Raw genomic sequence first — 23,648 nt, 5'->3', positions numbered from 1 at the left:
TAGTGAGGAAAACCAAGCATAATACTGTAACAATAGATGATGCGTGATGATACGCACAGAGTTCTGTATCATCATTCATTTCTGGGAGCACTGAACCTAAGGCTTTTTACTAGAGGTGGTGATTCAGAAATGTGAAAATTGTGGACCATCTTCCACACGTTGATGAATGAGGGAAACAGACAAAAGATCAGTGATTCTGAGATAGTGATATGGTGCAAAGAGCACTGTCATAGAGCAGTGACTAATGGGGGTTAGGGACCCTAGAATACTTCTGAGATTCCCAGAGGAAGATGGTCTTTGAGCTGCATGACAAAGGATGAATCAGATGACTTGCCTAAGCAGTGGAGGAGTGAGGTATGAATGGGGAGGACAAGAGTTTCTAGAGCTAATCTCGAAACCTGCTGGTTGATGAAGATGGAGTGAAGGAGGCAAGTGTAGGGTTCAGGTTGGACTTTTTTTTTAGGTTTTTTTTAATGTGGACCACTTTTAAAGTCTTTATTGAATTTGTTAGAACATTGCATCTGTTTTACCTATTTTGGCTTTTTGGCCCAAAGGCATGTGAGATCTTACCTCCCCAAGCAGGGATTGAATTCACACCCCCTGCATTGGAAGGTGAAGTCCCAACCCCTGAATCACCAGGGAAGTCCCAGGTTGGAAGCTTTGATAGGAGACAAGATTGCTGGAGGACTGTTGTTGCATGTTCAGCATTTTGATCTTAAGCCTGAAGGCAGATGGGCACTTTTGGAAGATACATATATTGGGAATTAAGATTTACATCTTACAAAGATGACTGTAGAAGCAGAAGGAAGGGAATGAATTAGAGGTTGAGGAGAACAAATCTGGGGTCAGAGAATGACAGATCGGTCAGAGCAGTGAAGCCCACGAGAAGTGATGGTATTTGAACTAAGGCAGAGGCGAAGCAGAGGAACAGGAAAAAACACATTTCCTGTGATGCTGGGGAGGCTGATCTGACCACATGATCACGAAAGCTTGAAGTGTGGGAAGAGGCTGGATTTAAGCACGACTCCCAGATCTCTGGCTTGGATGGATGGTGGTGCCATTGAGCTGGAAGCAGATTTGGGAGGAAAACGATTTCAGTTTTGACTTTATGGAACTCGCCATGCCCGAGGAACTGTTGTATGGACAAGCGCATGGGTTTGGAATGCAAGAGGCTTTCCCTGGAGAGGGGCTTGCGGGTCATCGCTGGGACCCTCGGAGTCAGTGAGGTTGCTCAGGAGGAGAGTGGGGTAGAGCAGAAGAGTGCAGGGGCGGAACCCTGGGGCTACCCACTCACACTCACAGGGGGGGAGCAGGAGAGGGTGCAGTGTGTGGAATCAGTTTAATGAGGAGGTGGGTGACAGTGACAAATGCCGTGGAAGCCCACGCAGGATAGGGCGTGACCATTTGGTATGTAACTGGAAGCCACTGGTGTGTTGTAAAGAGCAGTTACAATGCAGTGGGATGGTGAGATGGGCAGTAGCCAACTTGTGATGATTTGGCACTATGAATTCAAGGTAGAAATTGCAATAAAAAGCATAGCCTACTCTTGCAAGAAATTAGGCTATAAAAGGAGAGACCATAAGGAGTGTTCAGCGACTGTGTCTTTGTTGGGTTAATGCTTTCTAAAGGTCTCATGGCTAATGTGTTTTTATACTTGTGGAGTGGAACTTTCTCAGACTCAACTATTCTTTAATTTGCTTGAAGTGGCACTTTTTGCTTTTTGTTCATGATTTAACAGTATAAAAACACCCAGCTAGAGCTCGCTGCAGGAATATGAGTTCCATCTTGAGGCCATTACCTTTGAAGTTGTTTGGTACATTAACAAATAAACAGAAAACAACAAGACGAAAAGTTGAGAAATTGAAATACTAAGGAGATTGAGCTTGTTTACAAAAAAGTAAAAGACAATGAGAATACGCAACTTGATAAGCTTAGGTTAAGCTTAATTGCAAACAACTTGATGAAAAATTTCCTTTCTTTATTGTCCTTGAAATATGGGCTGAAAAGTGAGAATGCTTGCAGGTATTGTGTGTCCTGGAATTGCTTTGAATTGCAGTTGGTGAGTGTGAGAACAAGTAAATCCCAAACGATTTTTGATTTAGTTTTATAGGCACACACTCATAAACTGGATTCAGGCAGTAATTCCGGAAAGCATACACAGGAGAATTATTTGCTGTATGTTCATTTACTCCACAAAGATTTAGCGAGTACCCATATGTTGAAATCTCTGCTAGATTCTGTAGGAGAGGAAATAAGGGGACTTAAATAATGCTGCTTATACCTCATTGAAGGGAGATGTGGATGAGGGTCTAGAGAAGAGAGAAAGCCTTCTTTTTTTTTTTAAGTATTTATTTTTAGTATTTATTTATTTGACTGCACCAGGTCTTAGTTGTAGCATGAAGATCTAGTTTCCTAACCAGGGATCGAACCAGGGCCCCTTGCCTTGGGAGTGCAGAGTCTTAGCCACTGGACCACTGGGGAAGTCCCGAGAAAAGGCCTTTTTATGGGTGATCAGGGGAGGCTTCTTGGAAGAGGTGGCATTTGAACTGTATGCTGAGAGACAATGGTTCATTCATTCTCTTTGGCGTGTCTGTTTCACATGATACCCTTGACTACTCTCTCTCTTGAAACTGCCCTGGTTTGATTTTCCCACACTATTATCCAGCACCACCTACTGCCTCTGTGTTCCCTGTCAACCCTTTTTATGGTTCCTGTATCTCCTAGGTTCTCTGTCCTTTTTCTTCCCCTCTTCCTCAGAGATGTAATTTCCATCTGCAGCTTGGAAGAGTTGCCTGAATAGAAAACTCTAAACCCAGAGCTTGAGCCTAAACTTTCTCTGGCCCTCCACCCTACATTTCCACCTTTAGGCCTCACCGGCAGCTCACACTTCAGTTGTCTGAACTCTCCCTCACAATACACAGCCTTCTGCCTTCCCTCCTTTCCTTCCTTCCTTCTGCTTTCCTATTGAGCCACTATGGAGTGTCCATATATGCTCAGTGCTAGTTGATCATTCTTTTGATTCCTCAGGCTTGGAGTCTCAGAGCCAGTTTTTTTCTGTCCCCCTTACCACCTATGTCTCAATAATTTATTTCACTCTTCTTCATTCTTTCCAGTATGTTTTGAAATCTTTTTGGTTCTACTGAAAGATTGAGTTCTTCACGCCCGTTATCTGCCTGCTTGGATCGCGGCAGTGGCCTCGGAAATGGTGACCTTCCTCTACCTCCTGTTCATTGTCAGCATCACCATTGCTTACTAAGTGTCCATCATGTTTGGAATGTTGCTCAGTTCAGTTCTGTTGCTCAGTCATGTCTGACTCTTTGCCACCCCATGGACTGTAGTATGCCAGGCTTCCCTGTCCATCACCAGCTCCTGGAGCTTGCTCATACTCGCGTCCATTGAGTAGTGATGCCATTCAACCATCTCATCCTCCGTCATCCCCTTCTCCTCCTAGGAATGTTGCTAGGGTACCATAGTCTACACGTTGAAAAATGGAGTAGAAGGAGAGACAAAACAGACCTGAATGATAAGTCCATCACCAACTCCAAGGCCATAGGCCCAGAGGCTGAGTCAGCAGTGCAGTGAGATTGGAGGAAGTGGACCCCAAGATCTGGGGAGATGAATATCTAGGCGTGTGGAGAAGGTTTGGGGCAGGGTGTTGAGTGGTGGATGGTGGCCCTCTGGTGAACATGTGAGAGGTGGTGTGGTATAAGACCTGTGAGTTGAAAAGTCCAGCTAGGCCTGGACTGTGATGGATCTAGTAGACCAGGATGAGCTGTCTGGTCTTTATCCTTTAGAAGTAAGTTTGTAGGGAGGGAATGGACAGAAATGGGGAGAGTGTGATCTATGAAAAGTGTTCTTTAAGAAGTACCTGGAGGCAGTGTGTAGGCTGACTTTGAAGCCAGTTAGGAGATTTCACAGGAGTCTTCTGTAACATTTTGTTTCTTATCTCTAAACACAAGACTGCCAGATTAAGTTTCTCAATTGCAGTTTTGATCCTGTGACCCTCCTGCTCAGATGCCCTTGGTGGGTCCCATGCCTTGAGGAGCAGTTCTTTTGCTGACTTTGGGGTAACCTTTGTAATCACACTTCAGCCTACCCTTCCAGCATCGTCTCCGCCTCCTACCCGTCAGTAACCAACCATTGGCCCCAACACAAATTTTCTGTTCTCCCCAATGCTTGAGAAATTCTGACTGCAGTTTCACCCAGCTTGCAGCATACACATGACACCCTTCATGACCCCTGCAGCCCCTGCCCCCTGACAAAGCTTCCCTCATACTTACACGGTGTTGTTTGCTTTTAATTAAGCACCAACTCACACGGCTTTTTTCTGTAGCTGCTGAAGTTGTTAATTAGTGCCCATGTTGTTTGTCTGGGTTTATATTTCCAACCGTCTGTAACCTCCTCAAGAGCTGGCACCGCGCTTGCCCTTGTAGGTAACTACAGTCATTATTTTTGCATCCAGTACTGTCCCAGTGCTGGTACTTCAAACATGATGATATTTGCTGACCTTCGGTTTTGTTTTAACCTGTCCGAGCAGCCAGGCGGATTACACAAGATGCTCAGAGCCCAGGGTGATAACGCATTTGAGGACCCACGCTTTCACCAGGGTGGTGGGCACTGAATGGGGAGACTGAGGAAGAACTTCCGTTCCTTTTAGTCTCCTCATCCCCTTGTGTTGATGGGTGTTTGCTAACCAAAGGGGGAGTCAGGAATACCCCCTTGACTTTTGTTGGCCAGTGGGTTCCCAGCTCTCCTTTCAGTGGGGCCCTTTCTCTAAAGGGGAATAGCCTACTTTGATTCTTGTATCTTGAGATAGCTACCCTTGAAAACTACGATATGATGACTGCTAGGTGAAATTTTCTTGATCCCGGTGATAGAGAAGTAAGTTAAAAGTGGATGCTTATTCTTTACTGTTAGATAGGTCAAAAGATTCTGCAGAAGCAAAATTAGCATTATATGGATCAGAGAAATAATTGTAACCACATAAGTTAGCAAGAACTTAAGACTGGAAAACTTTGGCCAGGGTTATAAAGCATTTGGGCTTCCCTGGTGGCTCAGATGGTGAAGAATCTGCCTGCAATGCAGGAGACCTAGGTCAATGCTTGGATTGGGACGATCCCCTGGAGAAGGGAATGGCTACTCCAGTATTCTTGCCTTGAGAATTTCATGGACAAAGGAGCCTGGCTAGCTACAATCCATGGAATTGCAGAGTCGATGCGACTGAGTGACTAACACTTATTATTTACAAACTACTTGCTTTTTAGATAAAAGTGATGCATCCTGAAAATTCTAGATTAGTTTTCTTTCCATTTCCAGGGTTGGCAGGCTGGTGGGCATTAGAAATAATGTCTAAGTGGGATGTAGGACGGCTTTAAGCATTTACTGGGGAGCCAACTCTCCAGGAATGTTAAACCTTGCTCATCTATAAAAGGTGATAATTGGGACTGTAGGTTAGCTGAGTGTTTCCTTTGTGTTTGTGAGAAGAAAGGTACAAAAAGTAATAATATAAGCAAGACAACTGAGAGAATATTAAAAAGAGCAAACAGTTTTAAGCTCTCTCAGCTATTATAGAAGCACTTATTTATATAGAAACAGCTGACCTGCTAATTAGAAAACATCCTTGCCTATTCATTAAACTAATTATCTGAAGGAATTCTGCTAGGCAACACTTAGTCTAGTTCTAATTATTGTGTGCCCTTGAAAGCAATAAACGGCACTTTTAGAATAAAATTTTATAATTTAGACATGTACATGGTTTACTCAGACATTCCCTGTAAATAGAGTCGGGGTAGTAATGAGGGGTTACACTTTAGCTTTTATGAAAAAGGATTATCTATCTTTTCATAGAGAGATTATAATGAATTATTAAATCATACATGTTTAGACCTGAGAGCTCCTTAGAGATCATTATTGTTTAAATATAAGAGGTTTTTTTAAAGGTCTTTTCTGTTTTTGTATTACTTTTTTTTTTTAAGAAGATGAGCATCAACTTGTGATTTATGACAGTGGTAGAACTTTTCTGTCATAACTGAGACATTATGTTCCTGTATGAATAAGGTGGATCATCATTTCTGCAGCCACTTTACCCTGCAGAGCCTTTTCTGACCTTAACCAGAACACTGGTTAAGAAGCGTAGTAAAAGACCACACACTTTGTACCAGGGGTCCCCAACCTCTAGGATCTAATGCCTGGTGGTGTGAGGTAGAGCTGATGTAATAATCATAGAAATAAAGTACACAATAAATGCACTTGAATCACCCTGAAACCATCCCTTCCTACCCCTGCTGCATGGAAAGATTGTCTTCCATGAAACCAGTCCCTGGTGCCAAAAAGGCTGGGACCACAACAGTTGTCTTCAGGTCACAGAAGTTATGTAAACAGGTGAGCTGGGACTGTCAACAAAAGCTCAGCCAGCTCTTGAGGAGTATTTGGACTGGGCCATCTGCTTCAATCTTAGGGTTGTGTTCCTCAGAGCCAGTGCCTGGGTTCGAAGCTCCCGTCCAGCACTATGATTTGGGCGTTCTCCAGCTGGGTGACCTTGGATAAGCTACTTTAAGCTCTGTGCTTCAGTTTCCTGATCTGTCAGAGGGGCTAGCAATAGCTCCTGCCTCCAGGGACTGTTGGGAGGACGAGAGGAGTTATTGTAAAGTGCTCTTTACATTAAGGGCTCCGTGTATCCAGCCAGCCACCCACTTCCTCCTTCAGCGCCTGTTACACTCTCACTGCGTGCTGGATCCTGCGGTGGAGGCTGTTAGGGGACAGCACTCAGGTGAGGTCCCTGTCCTATTGGAGCCTGCGTCCTAGGGGGACGAGACCAAGATTAAGTAAACGAACACGTCCAGGTCCTCATAAGTGTTACAATATGACAATAAATCAGGAAATATAATAGAGATTGGTTTAGGGGGAGAGAGGTCAACGTCGGCTAGGGTGGCAGGAGCGTCTTTGGAGAAGGTGACGTGTGAGCTGAAATCTGAATGACGAGAGATAAATGTCAGCTTCACTAAGAAAGTTTTCCTTTGTGTTGGTAGCTCTTTCCATATTCTTATTTTAAAACCACTTAGGATCAAAATTAAAGTCCTTTCAGGACCCCACTAGGAGACCTCGTGGGAGTCTCTCTCCCAAGAGCTCCTGACTCTGTTCAGACAAGGCATTGTCGACATCTTGGAGTCCTCCCCCTGCACTTCATCTCGGCAGGACCCAGACCTGCCCACCCCCGGGCCTCTGTCCCTTGGCTCCGGCCGGGGGCTCACCCAGCTTGTGGCCCAGTCCCTGGAAGAGCCTGGCTCTGTTCCCACCCGCCAGGAAATAGAGGACTGGGTTGAGGCAGCTGCTCAGGCTCACCAGAGGCCTCCGTATCTTGTAGGCCAGGCTGACCGCTGTCAGGAGCTGGCAGTCGTCTGAGGACAGGAAGCAGAGGGTGAGAGAGAGGCAGCGCGAGACGTGGAAGGGCAGGAAGCAGAGGGCAAAGAGGCCAGACAGCAGCAGGATGGTCCGCGTGAGGGTCTCCGCGGGCGCGGCCAGGCTCCTGACCGTCAGGGAGTAGCACGCCAAGGTGATCAAGGAGGGCAGGACGAAGCCGGACAGCATCAGCACCATGCTGTAGACGAAAAACTGGTCGAAGCGGTCCGCGCTGGTCGTGTCGGAGCAGATCAGCTGGCCGTCGATGTCGTCTGTGTGGGAGAAGACCAGGGTGGGCAGCAGCTGGATGCCCACCAGTGCCCACGCGGCGGTGGCGCCCAGCAGGGCGTGCCGGCGGGTCCGGTAGGGCAGCGAGCGCAGCGGGTGGCACACAGCCAGGAAGCGGTGCACGGAGATGCCGGCCAGCAGCAGCACGCTGCAGTGGAGGTTGGCGTAGAACAGGAAACGCACCAGCTTGCAGAGCAGCCCCGCGAAGGGCCAGGAGTCCCCCAGGGAGTGGGTGACGATGAGGAAGGGCAGCGTCGATATGGACAGCAGATCCGCCACCATCAGGTTCAGCAGGTAGATGGTGGCGCAGCTCCAGCGCTTGGCTTGGCGCCCGGAGAGCCACAGGATGGCGCCGTTCAGCGGCAGCCCCAGCACAAAGATGATGCTGTAGGTCAGGGAGAGGTAGATTTGCTTGTATTCCTCCGAGCAATGGCAGGATCTTCCTTCCGCTGAGATGTTGGTGTCCGGCTTCTCCATCTCCCCCCCGGGGGGGGGGGGTGGTGGTGCGGGGCACCGATCTTCCTGCTTCTCCTTCCCCTGGGAGGAAACAGAGTGGATAGCAGAGCATCACGGCCTCAGCTGAGTATTAGTTTCTGCCTGGACTTGGCATTAACTCATGAAGTCTGGTCAAAGTCCTTGTTCAAGAGAGACCAGTGCTAGTAAAAAAAAAAAAAAAAAAAAATAGAGCTAACACCAAGGGCAAAGCAGATTTTAAAGGAGGGCTTTTCAACTTACCAGGTCCACAGGGCCTCCCTGACCCCGAGTTGTGTGCTCTTGGCTCCAGGCTGGGTTGATAGGAAGCTCGAATACCTATGGTGGCAGGAAAAGGTGCCGCCGTCATTTAAGCAGGGCACACCACCTCCAGCGCTGTGGCTTGTTCTTTGGGTAGACTACTTTGCACAGACTTAGGAAACCTCCAAGGGGACCTCTCCCAGCTGAAGATGCTGGTGCATCCGTAGAGGGCAGTATTTCCTGCAACCTGGCCCTAACCCCACATACATGCCTTGGTGGCAGTGGAAAGTGATCCATGGGGGTTAGGGAGGATTAGGGAAAGCATGGGTTTTGCCTGCAGGCTCTGCGAGAGGATTTCGATTTGTATCTCTTTCAGGATTTATTAACTGCGTATTTGAATCCCGAGATTGATTTGCTTGTTAAACACCTCAGCATCCTAGACTTCCAAGAAAACGCATCTGAGTTGTGAAGCCAGGTGCAGATTCTTTCTTACCCTCGTCCCCGCTGACAAAGCAAATCCAACAAGCAGAGCCACGGAGCTGAGACAGCTGTGTGTGCCTGATGCATTGGGAAATTAGCCAGCACAAGACCTACAGGGGTGCCTGAGATGAAGCCTGAACTTTCCAAGAAGTTGGTTTCTAGGGGCTCATCTTCAGAAAGATGAGTTAATACAAGCAAAGAGGGAAAAGTGTACTTTGGGTAATTTGGGGGTAAACTGTAACATCCAGATCTTTACTCACAGCAGAAAGAACAGAGACCTCATGCATTCTATCAGTCAACAAGCACTTATGGAGCACCTGTTGGTCAGGCAATATGGAAAAAAGATGGGCATAGCACTTGCTCTCCAGACTCTCAGAATCTGGTGGGGAAGACAAGCAGATACAGCTGATTGCATTGCCGCATGGGAAATGGTCCCCAAGTGCTGCAAAAACCAGCAGGATGCTGAGGGAGTCGAGGGGAGACTTGGGTTTGGTGCCACAGGAGCTGCTTGGGAGAACCAAGAGGAGCTTGCTGGGAAAGAAGGGTGAAGGGCATTTGAGGGGTGGGCTTGGAGGCATAGCACATGCAAGGAGACAGAGCTGAAGAGTCCTGGGATGGCGGGATGACCTGTGTGGGGGCTGAACTGCAAGGATGCGGTAAGGAGGATGGATGTGCTTAAGCAGGACTGTGATGGGTAAGGCAGTGTGGGAAGAAGGCCCAGAAGCGAGCCTGGACCAGTCAGACTGTAAGGGGGCCCGGGCAGTGCCTGCGGGTGGGAGATGCTAGGGACCCCAGCGAGCCCATGTGGGTTGATGAGGAGAGAGGCCCTGATCCCAGAGGCACTTCTGAAGCAGGAACAATGGGACCAATTGAACATGGGGCATGAGCCAGAGGAAGAGTTGAGGGTATACCTGAGGCTGGCGGTGGGGGGCCAGTGAGGCCAGTGCTGATCTGAAGCCTGAAGCTTGAAGGCCGCGACCGATGTTCTGAGGCAAGGGGCTTGTTGACCGACTTTAAGATCCGCCTGACTGGGAGAGCAAAGCTTTTTGGCTGGGTGAGTATTCATAGGAAGAATGACATTTTCATTCATTTTGTCCCCTATTGTCGTCCACATGGAGGGCTGGCCAATGCTTAGTTATTTTCAGCGAAACTGCCTTCCCAGCTCGCCCTGGGCTCTCAGGGGGATGCTGAGGAGTGGCACTGGCCTGGTTCCATGCTGGCTCGGGCCCGCCAGCTGACACTGTGATTTCGTGTAGTCCTCTGAGCAGCCTTGGGGATGAAGCCCGAGCTCTGTTTTACTGTGAGGAAGCCTCGAGTCAGAGGAGACACCCCTGCAGGGCTGGCTGAGCCCCCCAGGGTGGAGGGCTTGCTCCTGAGGTGGGCTGTGGGCTTCTGCCCCCTCACGACTGTGGTAAGAAGCCCTCCAAGCCCAGCTCGGCAAGGACTGTGAGTATGGTGTGAAGGAGCAAGTCATCTTCTTTCTCTGAGCCACGGCCTCCTGGTGAGGTTGTTGGGAGAATCAGCTGGAAGAGAGGCGTGCAGGGTATCATAAGGGGGTGACCCAACAGGTTCTGGTTCTGCTCCCACCTTTCCTTTTCCTCCTCCTAGAGACTACGGTGCTCTGACTAAGCTCTTTGGCTTATGTGGGAGGGTGAGCGGGTGAGTCGCATTACCACCTGGTAACAGACAAGGTCACTTTTCTTCCTGGCTATGACCTTCTGCTGTGGTCTGAAATGTGTCACCTACAAAGTCATATGTGTGTGCTCAGTCGCTTCTGTCTTTTTGATTCTTTGTGACCCCATGGACTATAGCCCACCAGGCTCCTCTGTCCATGGGGATTCTCCAGGCAAGAATACTGGAGTGGGTTGCCATGTCCTCCTCCAGGGGATCTTCTCAACCCAGGGATTGAACACATGTCTCTATGTCTACCTGCATTGGCAGGTGGGGTCTTCACCACCAGCACCACCTGGGAAGCCCTTACTCAGTCTGGAGGGACAGCTGTTTAAGGGAGAGGTTGACCATCCTTAGTCAAGGCATCACGTAAGGGAACTACACAGTGTTTGGACCAGTGCATCGTTGAGGCTGCTATCATGGAGAAAGGAAGGAGCAAAACGCAGACTATAATGGTTAATTCACTCACCAAAATCTGGGATGATGTTGAGCACCTCCTTCTTGAAGCCACTTTTCTAGCCTCTGCAATCCCCTGACTTTTCTCCTGTCTCTCTAGAACTAGCTTCCTCCATTCATTGGGAAGAAGCATTGGAGGGCTATGTAGCTGTTCACAGCAAAAGTGGAAAGACCTAGAATGGTAGAGAAGCAGGCTCGGGTTTTATAGGAGAAGAGAATTTGGGGGACAGTTTTCACAATGAATGAAATTCTTGGGAGAAGAGACATCCTCACTTCTAAAAAGTGGCTGTGTCATGCGTTTTCTCCTCTTTGTCGCCATTTCTTCAAGACCTTTCAAAAAGACTGATATGATTAGGGTTGGAATTTGTTTCACTGTTGAACTCAGTGGGGATAAGGGGCTTGAGGAAATAATGAAGTAATAATCCTGAATGTGTTAGATGGGTCCCAGGGCTGAAGCTCAGAGTTCTTCCCATTGTGAGTCTCCAAGAGCCTAGGCCTGTTTCTGGCTCTCTGCTAAACAGGAGCCTTGGGTAATCATCCATGGAGCAATGACCTCTGAGTACCACGATGGATATCTTTCCAGGGGAATCAGTCAGTCAGTTCAGTTGCTCAGTCGTGTCCGACTCTTTGTGACCCATGGACTGCAGCATGCCAGGCCTCCCTGTCCATCACCAACTCCGGGAGCTTGCTCAAGCTTATGTCCATCAAGTTGGTGATGCCATCCAACCATCTCATCCTCTGTTGTCCCCTTCTCCTCCTGCCTTCAATCCCTCCCAGCATCGGGGTCTTTTCCAGTGAGTCAGTTCTTTGCATCAGGTGGCCAAAGTATTGGAGTTTCAGCTTCAGCATCAGTCCTTTCAATGAATATTCAGGACTGATTTCCTTTAGGATTGACTGCTTTGATCTCCTTGCAGTCCAAGGGACTCTCAAGAGTCTTCTCCAACACCACAGTTCAAAAGCATCAATTTTTTGGTGCTCAGCTTTCTTCACAGTCCAACTCTCACATCCATACATGACTATTGGAAAAACCATAGCCTTGACTAGACGGACCTTTGTTGGCAAAATAATGTCTCTGCTTTTTAATATGCTGTCTATGTTGGTCATAGCTTTTCTTCCAAGGAGTAAGTGTCTTTTAATTTCATGGCTGCAGTCACCATCTGCAGTGATTTTGGAGCCAAAAAATAAAGTCAGTCATTGTTTCCATTGTTTTCCCATCTATTTGCCAGGAAGTGATGGGACCAGATGCCATGATCTTAGTTTTCTGAATGTTGAATTTTAAGCCAACTTTTCCACTCTCCTGTTTCACTTTCATCAAAAGGCTCTTTAGTTGTTCTTCTTCCATGGGAACAGGAAAGTCTTTATCATTTTCATGGTTTGAAATAGTTACCACTACCCAGAGAAATGACTCAGCCAGGATGAAGAAAGGGCTCTTCTTTCTCCTTTAACAAGTATCTGTAAGATGTGTACTTTAAGAGTTCAGAAAAGGGAAAAGTTATGAATAAATTTGAGTAACAATGAAATATTACTGCTTTCAGTTGTGGAGGAGTGGTTGTTGAAGTGAGAAAATAAGATCTCCCTTAAAAAAGATTTTGGGCCAAAGAAGTGGACATTTCTTATTTCCGTTTTTGAATGCCACTCTTATATTCTACAAGTGTTTAATCTATAAATTGATTTTAATATTTTACCTATATCTAGAGACCTTTCTTGGAGAAATGGAGCTACTTAATGGAGTCTTATAAATGCTTTCAGACAGTAGATTTGTTTTTACATTTACTCTGAAAAAACTGTTGATAAATAGATGCATTTCTTTAGGATTTTTATTTTTAACATAATTTTAAAAGGTTACACTCCATTAAGAGTTGTTACAAAATACTGGCTGTGCTCCCGGTGTTGCAGAGTAAATCCTTGAGCCTGTCTTACACCCAGGAGTTTGTCCCTCCCACTCTCCACCCCTATAATGCCCCTCTCACAATGGTGTGCAAAACAGTATGGAGGTTTCTCAAAAAGCTGCTGTAGGGAACTTCCCTGGTGGTCCAGTGATTAAGACTCTGTGCTTCCACTGAAGGGGGCGGTGGTTTGATCCCCGGTTGGGGAACTAAGATGCCACATGCTGCATGGTGCAACCAAAAAAAGCTAATGTAATGTATGCATTACTTAATTTATAAAGATTTCTTAATTTATAAAGGTGAATTATAAATTTATTTTTCATATTCGCAACATAATTTGTCTTTCAATAAGTTTTTAAAATGGGACCCCAAGGTACATTTAATTAGGTGGTGGATTACAGGAGTTAGTAGTTTGAATTACTTTTCCTGTGTTTCAAATCCACTAGAGAGCTTGGTGTTATTTGGTCAATGAACCACTAGGTGGCGATGAAGACTGACAGTTTATAATTTTTTCCCCTCCAAATGAAAGCAGGAATTGGGATTGGTTTTAGGTCCAGGCCTAGTAGTTGTGAATGGATATAATTTATTGAGGACATACAGAAAATATCCCACCAGCTAAACCACCTCCTACTGGTCTTTTATCTAAAGTTACTATGTTAGGTTCCCACAATAAAATGGTGTTGCAATCAGCTGAAAGCAGCCTTGCTGAGATTGAGTTATAAAAAGATTTGTGAGATACGCAAAGCCAGAATTACTTCCTCCATTTTCAGTTTGGTTCAGTTCAGTCGCTCAGTCGTGTCCGACTCTTTGCAACCCCATGGACTGCAACACAGCAGGCTTCCCTGTCCATCACCAACTCCCGGAGCTTGCTCAAACTCATGTCCATCCAGTCGGTGATGCCATCCAACCATCTCATCCTCTGTCATCCCCTTCTCCTCCTCTCTTCAGTCTTTCCCAGCATTAGGGTCTTTTCCAATGAGTCAGTTCTTCACCATCTGCAGTGATTTTAGAGCCCAAGAAAATAAAGTCTGTCACTGTTTCCATTGTTTCCCCATCTATTTGCCATGAAGTGATGGGACCGGATGCCATGATCTTAGTGTTTTGAATGTTGAGTTTTCACCATTTTACAGCTGAGCAAACTGAGGTGCAGTGGAAGTCCTATCTGTGATGTTTTGGGGGAACCTGGGCTTCCTTTACAAAGCAGAGACAGCAAATTCCCAGGTTTCCAGAGGATTTCTAATTTTTTTTTTTAAGCTACCTTCCCCCATCTCACCCACCTAATCACATAACAAAGAAAGAAGGGAAAAAGAAAAGCAGGTCATCCCTGAAGTCACTAGAAGTAGTGCCTTTTATAGAATGCAGAGTATAAGTGTTACTCACTCAGTCATGTCTGACTCTGTGTGACCCCATGGATTGTAGCCCACCAGGCTCCTCTGTCCATGGAATTCTCCAGGCAAGAATACTGGAATGGGTTGCCATTTCCTTCTCTAGGGGATCTTTCCAACCCAGGGATTGAACCCAGGTCTCCTGCATCGCAGAACTCTAGTTGAAAAACTTGATCTGGAGATAATGGTAAAGAGAGAGAAGACAGATCTGAGTTTTAAAAAACTGTCAAGGGACTTTCCTAGTAGTCCAGTGGTTAAGACTTCACCTTCCAATGTAGGGGGTTCAGGTTCAACCCCTGGTCGGGGAGCTATGATCCTACATGCCTCATGGCCAAAAAATCAAAACATCAAATGGAAATAATATTGTGACAAATTCAATAAAGACTTAAAAAAATGGTCATCACAAAAGAAAAAAATCTTGAAAAAAACTCAAGAATGAGACCTACATAGCAACCCAGTTTTAAACTATACCTTGAGTCTTAAGATGAAAGGTGGTGATTAGCCTTTTAATAATTTTGTATTATATTTTTGCAGTGTGGGCTTATGCCTGCTGTGTACCTAGATCTCTTTTCCATGTGTGAATTGTCCCCAAACATAAGAATGCAAGGGCTTTTTTCTTCCACAAGGAAAAGCAAATTGGATCCTTTAAATAATTTAGAAGAGTATCTAGAGACTGTGAGTACTTAATTTCAATAATTAATTTATATAGCAGCTTGCACATTTTTGTTTTCTGTTGACAAGGATCTGACAAAATTGGCAGCTTCAAATTAGTGTAAACACAGGGAGTGATTGGGAAGCATTGCTCTGACATTGTATTGTCACAACAGAGAGGGTGGCTGCTCTGAAGCTGATGTTACTGTCTGGAAAAATAATCACTACTGAAGAAGTAATGTTTTTACTTCACCTATACAAATATGTAATACCACACCCTCAATGACTTTGAAATCAGATTTTTTTTTTTTTTTTTTTTTGTTACATTAATGGTGCAGTAAAAATAGCTATAAAGTCCTGTGGTTCTGGAAGTCCATCATTTCCTCTGGCGTCATGACCCTGAAAGGAATTCTTTAGGAAACTTTTTCCTTTTCGTTTCATCTGGCATCAAAGATCTTTAAAGACATCATAACTGAGTCTTTGCTTGTGTGCTGTGTGCAGAAATGTAGAAAGCTGCTTTGGTTTGGGGCAAGAGGGGAGATCAGTGTCAGTGCCTGGGGCTCAAGAACTAGCGGTAAAGTTGCCCAAGGCATCGGCAGGGTAGAGGGCCTGTATCTCGGGACCCTGCCTTCATTCTCTCTTACCCTCAGGCCTCAGGCTCCTTACAGCTTCCCTAAAAGGCCGTTTACAGCACTAACACGCTGATGGATGTGCAGTCCACTGTCAGAGCCTTTCCTGTTGCTAGGGTGTTGCTAGGGCGGGGTGGGCGGGGAGTGGAGGGAGGAAGCCGCCGTGGCTCTGGACTCAGGGGGAGAAGGAGGATGATGTGGTACCTTCGTGTCTGGGAGAGCAACTCCAGGGAGCAGGGGTGAGGGACAGGGGAGTGGCCTGGTGAAGGAAGGACCTACCTTGGGCCACTCTTACCCTCTGGCAAGACTCTCACTGAACCCTATTTTTGGGTTTTTTTTTTTTTGGCCCTATGAGGCGTTCTTCTCCCTCCCCACATGCCCTGTGCTGCTTCTGTGTGGGAGAGGGGCTCCTGCCGCATCTGGACCCGCTTCTTTGTGTGAAGTGATTCTTGTAGTTTCTTCTTGTTTTTTTTTTTTTTTTTGCTATTGAGTTGTCTGCCCTTTTGCTATTGAGTTTTAGGAGTTCTTTACATATTTTGGATAAAAATATTTTGTTACTCATGTTACAAGTCTTTGTTTTCCTACTCTGGCTTTCCCAGACTTAAGGGCATATATATATATCTTTTTAGGAAACAAAGTTCTTAATTTTAACATAGTTGAAATGATCAATATTTCTTTTATGGTTTGTACCTTTTGGCTCTGGTTTAAGACTCCTTCTCTACCCTGAGGTCATAAAGATATTCTTCTGTATTAGCATATGAAGTGAAGTGAAGTTGCTCAGTCGTGTCTGACTCTGCGAACCCATGGACTGTAGCCTACCAGGCTCCTCTGTCCACGGGATTCTCCAGGCAAGAATACTGGAGTGGGTTGCCATTTCCTTCTCCAATTAGCATATAGAAAGCCTTCCTCATTTAGATCTAATTGATTTTTCCTACTGAAGGGTTTAATGTGTATGTGTGTGTGTGTCTGTGTCTGAGAAACAGAATGGCATGACTTGATTAGATGCTGTGTAGAGAGTGGAGCGGGGAGCATTGGAGACAGGTGGGGAGTGTTTGCTCTAGTCCACCAGGGACATCACGGTAGCTTTGACCTCAGCGGTGAGGGTATACACCCTCACCCAGAGAGCTCTGGGTGTATTCAGTGGCTATTTAGGAGGGAAATGAATGTGAGTTGGTGGTGAATTAAATATGGGGGAGGACCTGAGGACTACCCCTAGTGGCCTCTTTCTGCTGTCCTAACTGACACCTTCAACCCTTTTCTTTTTCCCTCTATTTCGTTGCTTTTCTGTTCAGTTCCTGCTTCCTCCTTGCTCCCCCTGACCCAGCTTTCCCTCTGGGCTTCCTTCGCCTTCCATCACTGCCGCAGATGGCTAACTCTGCCCACGGAAACTTGGGAATTTTCCCGAGAGACTGATTGGCCCAGGTGGTCACCGTTAATTCCTGTCTGGCCAGGACGGCCACACCGGGCCTCTGGCACGCTGGGGGTCTGCACACCTCCTGGCTGCCTGGTGGCCCCTTTCTGGTGCCCAGGGGCTGCTGGATGGGATCATGGAGGCAGGAGCAGGTCGCACTTGATGGGCGCACACCCATGGCTGCTGGTTCTGGGGAGGCTTTCAGAAAGATGATTCCCCCTCCGAAGAGGGCTCTGGGCAGCTGGCGCTTGGCATGTTCTGTGAGTACAGAAGCGTGTTAGAAAGAGAAGATACACTTAAGAGAATGGATTTTCTTTTCCACTAAACCCAATTTTCTTTAATAATGTCTATATTGTGAACTTGCTTTCTAAAATGCATGTTTATAACAGAAACTTGTCATGACTCTTAAAAGTGATTGTCGATAGCAAACGTAATATTTGAAGGTGGTCTCCAACACAGAGAGTTTCATTTATTAATAGTATACCAGTCAGAGATTTGACTCTGAGATATTTTGTTCATGCATAAACTATTTGAGTCAGCAGTCCTATTAATGATGGAATGCAGATATGTATGTTTATGGTAAAAGAACTAACTGGATATTTTTTGAACCTCATTATATGCAAGATGTATGAAAAACAAAAGTTGCAGACAGTAAAATCAGGCCTCAATGTCATGTTCAGTAAAACATGTCAGAGGTGAAGGCCTCAATGTCATGTTCAGTAAAACACGTCAGAGGTGAGGGCTCAGAAAGTGCCATGGTGAAATACAAGGGGAAGGTGTGGAGTTGCAAGGGGTTTCATTTAAACACAAGGCTCACGTATTAATATTTTCATTGATTTATTTTCATGCCAATATGTTCTGACATAAATATGGTGATCTATAATGTATCGACCATAAAAGTCAACATTATTTTTAAAGCTGACTCAGGGAAATAAAACCACATTGTTAGTGCTGATATATACGGTATGTTATTCTGTTGAAAAATTAACCTCTCCTATCCTGTTCCTGATTGAGCTAAATAAGAAGAATGCCTTTTAATAGCCAGTGACCTTTGTTGCATGTTTTGCTTCCTGGACAATGTTCAGTTTGCAATGGGACAGGCCCATGGAATGAAGTCCAGAGTGGAAAAGTGAAAGTGAAATTCGCTCAGTAGTGTCTGACTCTTTGCAACCCCACGGACTATACAGTCCATGGAATTCTCCAGTCCAGAATACTGGAATGGGTAGCCTTTCCGTTCTCCAGGGGATCTTCCCAACCCAGGGATCAAACCCAGGTCTCCCACATTGCAGGCGGATTCTTTACCAGCTGAGCCACAAGGGAGACCCAAGAATACTAGAGTGGGTTGCCTATCCCTTCTCCACAAGATCTTCCTGACCCAGGAATCAAACCAGAGTCTCCTGCATTGCAGGCGGATTCTTTACCAACTGAGCTACTAGGGAAGCCCAAAGAGCGGAAAGACTCTGCCAATATATTTTCCTTTCAGAGGCTCAAAAGGCCTATGAAACTCCCCTGGCCAGATATTATGGAGCCATAAATTGTGTCTTCTGTATGAGACCAACGGTGAGAATAGCAGAGTGGACCACCCCAGACAGCACACGTGGGTACAGTGTCAGCCGTGGATGGTCACAGAGAAGAGAGTCTAGCATGCCAGAGGCAGGGGACACCCCCCAGTGCTCTGCCCAAGCCAACCACATCCGTGATGTGACCTTCAGTGAAATGATATAACCAAGGAGAATTTAACTTAGCAACATTGGAGAGAGTGCTCATGGAACCTGGATACATTTGGATGACTTATTCTTCCACTAAGTTTCAGAACAGAGCAAGTGTGCGGACTTTTAACAAAATACTGAGAAATTTAGAAATACTGAGAGTTTTAGAGCTAGAGGGACCCTGGGTGTAAGGCAGGGGTAATCACTTGATCGATGAGGCAGCTGTTACACCCCAGGAGATTAAGTGAGCAGGTTGCCCAAGGAGACACAGCTGGTTAGTGGCTGCCATACCTGTGGTCCAGATCTCCTGGTTCTCCGTCCAGGGCTCTTTCTGCTCCCTTTTATCCACTAGAAGCCATGACTGATAATGCACATTCTTGGAGGATATTCCTCAGAGCCATCCAGATCTAGTTTCCAACCTGCCACTGCACCAGAACTGGTCTTGTTAAGGCTCTTGATAGCCACCAACTCGCCAAATTCTCTGGACTTGGCAAGTTTTCTTACTTGGTTTAAACCTCTCATCGTATTGCAGTTCAATACTCCTTGAAGTGTCTTGTCTCTTGCTTTCTCCATTAGTTAAGACTTCATTGCTGGTGAGAACGGTGACAAAGCTAAGCGATAATTTATTGGCTCATAGAATCACTGTCCTGGTGATGCTGGTTTTAGACACAGTCTGATTCAGGAGCTCAGACAGAGTTACTAAGACCGCTTTCTTTATATGTTATTTCTTGGCTTCATTTTCTCCAAATTGGCTCCATTCTGAAACATACTGTCCCTTCATAGTGACAAGATGGCCACCATAAACTCTGCTCTCTCATTTAATTATGTGCAACTCTGGCAAGAAAAATTATGCCTCAGCCAGGAAGTCCTGGGATTAGCAGTGATTGGTCTTGTTGTCTTATCCTGAGTTCAGTGTCCATTCCTGAACCTACCACTATGGCCAGGGGATGGAAGGCATTGATTGGCTCAGACTGGAGTTAAATGCTCCACCTACGAGAGAGCTGAATTCACCCCAATCCTGAGTATTAGAGTGAGGAAAGGGTGGTTCCCCTAAAGCATATTTGAGGTCCTGTTACCACACAAAATGGACTGACTCCGGGACAGCAAAAACAGCAAATGCCCAGAGCAGTTTTTCTGACACCACACTTCCCTAATATGCCTCCGACTTCACTCTTTTCAGTCTCGCCCACTGCGTCACTCACCTCAGCTGGATCTCTAATGCTGAATATCCCTGTGGCCAAGCCCCAGATCTTCCCCTCTTCCATGACTGTACTGTTCTCAAGGCGATTTTATCCAGTCCATTGTGAAAGGAGAAGTTGGGCATAGCCCAAAGCGCTTTGAGAAAACCTTGGCTCACACATGGTATTGAAATGGTAGGCCAGGGAATATAATGAGAAATAGTACTTAATGGGAAATTTTGAGAGGAAGGAAGATTGTTGACGCAAGTGTATCTGAGAAGGCAAAGCATCGCGTTACTCCTTATCCTTTGGTCTGAACATAAGGGATAAAGTATGAGAATATTTAGAAGTAGTTACCATAAAGGTATGGGGCTTCCCAGGTGGTGCTAGTGGTAAAGAGCCCTCTGCCAATGCAGGACACATCAGAAAAGCGAGTTTGACCCCTGGGTCTGGAAGATCCCCTGGAGGAGGGCACGGCAACCCACGCCAATGTTCTTGCCTGGTGAATCCCATGGATAGAGGAGCCTGGCAGGATGCATTCCACAGGGGAGCAAAGAAATGGGACTGAGGCAACTTTGCACGCACCATGCACCATAAAGGCACAAAACATCAAGTGTATTAGCCAGGTGGGTTAAAAGTCTGGTTAACGTTAGATCTATAAATGCTTGCCTTTCTCCCTGTGAAACTAAATTTCTGGCTGGGTTGCTTGCTGAGAAGGTAAAGAGTTCGCCTGGGATATTTCCCTTCCTTATTATACAGGTTTATTGTAATCCTTTATGGTCTACAATCTTTAACCTCGAGGCTATGGTAACTGCAAAGCTTGTTTTACATATTTGTTGTGGGGAATTCCATTTGTTCACTATATATCTGTTATAAGAAATTGTCTATATTAGAATATGTTTGGGTAGGAGATAGAATTTATGTACCTAAGCAGTCATGTGCTCACCAGCCCTGTTAATGACTCCACTCGCTTTGTCCCGTGACTGTTTCTACATAAATTCATAAATCCAGCTTCTAGTCAGGAACCATTAAAGACCTTTGTCTTGGCTTTCTTGTTGTAGAGTTTATCTGAGGGAAATATATTCATGATTCTAGAAGAATAATTTCTTCTAGAAATTATTATATGAAGCTTGTTTTCTTCTCACCATCCCTGTCTTGATAATTCCTTCCCCATACCCACAGCTCTGTTCCGTACCCTGAGCTCCACACTTGTATATCCCATAGTCCACTTGGCACTACCTGGATATTTAGGTAGATTTTACCAATCTACTGTGGTCAGGAGTGAACATCTAATTTTCTCATTTTCCTCCTACCAAATCTGCCTCTCTGCTGAGCACTCTATCATTTCAGTAAATAGCACTGTTATAGATCTAGTTGTTCAAGCAAAATCCCAGAAATCATTCTTCATTCTTCTCTTTTCCCTTTGCCCACATCAGTCCATCGCCAAGTCTTACCACGTATCTGTCACACCATCCACCACTGGTGTTTGCACTGGGATCTTTTGTCCACTTCAACTGTACCCGTCACTTGTCTTCTTGCCTCCTTTTACCTACTCCATGCAGAGTGGTCAGAATGATCTGTATGAAGCAGAAATCAGACTCTGTGCCCTTCTAAAGGTATTCTATTGCCTTCCTTTTGTTCTTCAGAATAAACCCCAAATGTTGTCCCAGAGACTATAAGGTCCTCTGTGGTCTTATCCCTTCTCTACACTTCAATCTCATCTCATCCTCTCTAGCCCCTGGTTATGAGGCTGTAGCCACACTTGCAATGTGTCCACTGGGCTATGGGTGTGCAACAGGAGAAAACTCTCTCTCTGTCTCACACACACACACACACACACACACACACACACCCCACCACACCCTGGTTGGTGTCATCAAAGCCTAGGAACTTTTCAGAAGAGGGGTGGCTTCAGAGGCCAGGAGCAGATGCAGTCTATTATGGTAGGACTTTTTCCTCTATGCCAGTCCACCCACCCCCCCCACCCCCCCATGGCATGTCCGCACACAACAGGACGGGGGCCTGCTGTGTCTAAGTAAGCAGCCAGATTTTGGCTGTGCCTCGTCTTTTACACACAGGACTCACCTCAAGACTGAGCCTAACCTTCTGTGCACTGTGTCCTTTCATTTTCCAGGTTTGAACCAAATTCAGCATCAGCAAAGGCCACATTATCATGTTGAAGGAGAGTCAATATTCAGTTAAGTCTGAAAAATGTCTGCTGCTTGCTTTGAAGCATCTGGATAGCCTGTTTACCCACGGTTCATTCCCGACTCTCCTTCAGTTTGGATTATTCTCATGCTGAATTTGGTTCCAGGACCCAAGGCACAAGCTCACTTCCCTGAAGCCCTATCTGTCCCCTGTACCCATCGCGCTTGTCCATGCCTCAGAGTGTTTACAATTCCTGCCCCAACTGCTTGGAGCACACGTTCCCAGTTTTTTCTCTGTATGACCAAATTCATCTCATCACATCTTAGCTAAAATATCATGTTCTAAGAAGGCTTTTTACTACATAAAACAATTTGGGCTGTAATTCCTTCCTACAGCACCTAATTCACTTTCCATATATATATATATATATATATATTTTTTTTTTTTTTACAAAATCTTTATTACTTTGCTTTGTTTTTGTCTGTATGCCACTAAAATATAATTTAATTGAGGTCAGGGACCTTGTCTGTCTTGTTATTTTTTTTTTCTTTTAAATTAGTTACTTATTTTTGGCTGTGCTGGGTCTTTGCTTCTGTGTGGGCTTCTCTAGTTGCAATAAATGGGGGCTACTCTCTAGTTGCATGGACCTCCCACTGCCGTGGCTCCTCTTGTGGCAAAATACAGGCTCTGGGTGCATGGGCTTCAGTAATTGTGGCACATGGGCTTAGTTGCTCCGAGACATGGGGAGTGTTTCCAGACCAGAGATCAAACCCCGTTTCCCTTGCATCAGCAGGCAGATTCCTTTCCATTGTACCGCCAGGGAAGTCTTGTTCTTTTTTGTATCCTCAGGCTTAACAGCACTTTGTACATAGTTGGCACTCAACAGAATTTAGCTGAATGATGGAGTGGGCTGTGTACTGTCCCTGAAGGGCGGGAGACAAGTGACTTGCTTTGCTGAGGGCCATACTGCCTGTCTTGCCCCAGCGGGGTGGATTTCATTGCTGGGTTCATACAGATGATGACAGGCTGGCCTCTGAGACAGTGGTTGTTGGGGAACCACCACCATGGATGGGCACGGAGAAAAGAGGCTTGAGCCTTCAGCTCCCAAAGTCTTGGCTCTTCCTGTGTTGAATTTCTCAACGGCCCTTACTCCTCCGACTCCTTCCTAGAAGCCATGGGTGATGATAGAGAGCATCATGAAAAGCACCTATTATTGATCCCATAGCCAACTTTCCACACTGCTCTTGGAAATTCTGTACAAAGTGAAAGTGAATACATAAAAGAAAAAAAAGAATGGATTATGACTTGTCTTCATCTCCGAAAACAGTTATGAGGTTGGTCTTGCTACTCACAATTTTATATGAGTTGTTTTGTGATGACTGACCATTTTTGTGATTTTCAGTTTGTTGGTAACTGTGTCAGTCAGCTTTCATTAGGTGATGTTGCAGCTTCCCTGGTGGCTTAGAGGGTAAAGTGTTTGCGTACAAGGGAGACCCGGGTTCAATCCCTGGGTTGGGAAGATCCCCTGGAGAAGGAAATAGAAACCCACTGCAGTATTCTTGCCTGGAGAATCCCAGAGATGGAGGAGCCTGGTAGGCTATAGTCCACGGGGTTGAAAAGAGTCGG

At 45.8% G+C, this 23,648-nt stretch overlaps 1 pseudogene; it reads right to left on the bottom strand.

The window, feature by feature from the left end:
• Positions 1-7,091: 7,091 nt before the first annotated feature.
• On the bottom strand, positions 7,092-19,218 carry LOC110149246 (uncharacterized; annotated as a pseudogene).
• Between the last annotated feature and the right edge of the window lie 4,430 nt (positions 19,219-23,648).

Source organism: Odocoileus virginianus, chromosome 4 (genome assembly GCF_023699985.2).
Source record: "Odocoileus virginianus isolate 20LAN1187 ecotype Illinois chromosome 4, Ovbor_1.2, whole genome shotgun sequence".
NCBI lineage: Eukaryota > Metazoa > Chordata > Mammalia > Artiodactyla > Cervidae > Odocoileus > Odocoileus virginianus.
This window is presented reverse-complemented; position numbering and strand designations above follow the sequence as displayed.